The sequence below is a fragment of the Sorex fumeus genome, unplaced genomic scaffold (assembly GCF_029834395.1).
Source record: "Sorex fumeus unplaced genomic scaffold, SorFum_2.1 ptg000037l, whole genome shotgun sequence".
Lineage (NCBI taxonomy): Eukaryota > Metazoa > Chordata > Mammalia > Eulipotyphla > Soricidae > Sorex > Sorex fumeus.
Window position 1 is genome coordinate 59396232 of NW_026606094.1, and position 2593 is coordinate 59398824.

Consider the following 2593-nt stretch of genomic DNA (forward strand, 5'->3'; position numbering starts at 1 on the left):
TAGTTTTTAATTCTTGATATAAAGCAATTATTTTTTTTAATTCTGCCAAAGGAAAAAATTCCAAGCACCGTAAACTCTATTAATCAAAAACAACTAGGTAAAATACTTGTCAGACATATAATCAGAGTACATGAATTAACATTACCAAACTGCAAATACACATGGGTTACACACTTTTTCTAGTACACAAAGAAGGAAGAAAAGAATATAAGACTTTAAAATAGTACAAAACACAGCAAAACAAAACCCAATACTTCATACTTTTTTCTTCTGTTTTCTGAAGTTGGTTTGGAGGTTAATCATTCAGTAAAGTGATCTGCAATGTTACTGTGGAAGCAAATTTCATATAACATTCTCTCACACTTAAAGACAAACATTAAACATTCATTAATAGGAGAGTAAAATACTCAGTAATGTAGTTTCACTAAAGTGCTAGTTCTGTAGCAGGGACAAAAAAATTAATTGAAGCTTGATATGATTTTTCAGAAGAAGAACCAAATTCATGGTACTCAGCTCCAGACAATCTGAAATTTTGAAGCCAATGGCAGTCACAGACTATTTCATTATCAAGTATTGGCACGATTTTGAGAGTGAATAGATCTTGCTGATTTCCTATTCTACATTTATGTAAATATGCAAGTGTGTCTAAAATGTTTTTATCCGAAACAATTGTAATGAAAACTTTGAATTTTTCTAAGCCATAAAATTATGCTAGTTTAAAAGTTACTAAAAGTAAAGTAAAGTAAAGGCCCTCCCGTTGATCATCGATTTGCTCGAGCGGGCCCAGTAACGTCTCCATTGGAGACTTTGTTGTTACTGTGTCTGGCATATCGAATACTCTCGGTAGCTTGCCGGGCTCTCCGAGAGGGGCTGAGGAATCGAACTCGGGTCGGCCATGTTGGCCGCGTGCAAGGCAGACGCCCTACCTGCTGTGCTATCTATCTTTATTAATAAAGGCTAATTTCTGATCATTATTATGGTAATTTATGCATTGGTTGCTAATATACAAAGAAGCACTTTCATTAGTCATTGATAAGGTATAGACTGCCTGACCAGACTCCAGCAGTCTTTCTTTGGACTTCTGAACTGTTGATTAGCACTTGAGTTATTGCTTAACCTAATATAAACTGTATACTATTGTAAAAGTGAATTATAAACATTTTGCACCAGGTATATTTTCTCTCCTTCCACATGAGTCCTCATTTAATCATATCTTTGTATATTCTTTGCATATTTCTATTTCTGGAAATGATTGAATCACAGTTAAGGTTATACTTAATGTAAGTCCATCAATACTAATTCTGGAAAATCACTGCAAATGTCAAATTCTTTAAGCCTAAAGGAAATTCACTATTTGATGAGTGACAGTCCTTTCTCCATTAAAAACTTAATCGTATACTCTGGGGAAAGATGATCTTTCTTTAAAGTATTTAGTGGTTGTCTAATCTTTCACAATCTCCAATTTATTTCAATAGCTTTACGTCATTGCTCTGGGAGCTAAACAAGGTCAATGAGTAGTCTTCGGCAAAATACTCTGCATTGTTTGTAATACCACAGCAAATTTGCCATCTTAATAAGCCACCTGGCTATCAATCTCAGGCAGCCTGCAGCTCCGCAGTAGTCACCAGTGAGAAGAGGAACCAAAGAACTCCGTGCAGTTCAAAAGAAAAAAGAAAAAAAGTAGCAGAAGAACAAGAACAAAAACAAGAAAAAAACAAGAAAAGAAAAAGGAAACACCAACCCAAAACCTAATGAAGACTGTACATTTGGCAATTTTGTATATGTAATAAAGGATAATTTAGATCTTGTGGTTAACCAAGAAGTTAGAATTTAATAGCACCAGAGCAGGCTAAAATGAAACGTAACAAAATAGTTTTTCTGCAAAAAAAAAAAAACTTGGTATCTTACACTTATTAAAGAAAGAGAGACAAGGAACGCAAAGCAAACTGTAGAAGTAAAGTAGCACCATCCAGGATTCAGTACTAATGGCTGCACGGCAATTATGTTGAACACCCAAAGAACGGAAATAAAGAAATGATAGAAGAAAATGAATTACTCAAGCATAATTGTTATGGTGATAAAGAACTAAAAGCGTGGTAAATGTCTGGGAATGGCAAGAACTAATAAAGAATTTTGAAGTTTTAAACACAAACACACACACATTTTCAGGAAACTAGAAGCCAGAAATCAGCTGGAAACTAATGATAAGTTTCAAGTTATTTCGAAATGTAAGAGGGCAAAATTAAACATAGGTCCAAAGGACAATTACACGTCCAAAGTCCACTTTCAATGCAACTTGGAACTAGCCCATTTATACTCAAATGAGAAGTGTTTGCATTGTTTAGATAAAAAGGGTTTGGGCTCCAGTAGCCAGTATTAGACTGCAGAAAGCAGGGAAACCATCAGCAGACTGTCTTTATACCTACCCCACTCCAAGAACAGCATGGTATCTTAGAAAAACACACACACTCACACACAAATATAACAATGTGGTAATAATTTCAGGAAACGTGAAGGATTTCACACTAAAGGAATATAAGGTAGAGTTTAAGAAATAAACCTAAAAATAAGCACCTAAGTACATCTTTACAAT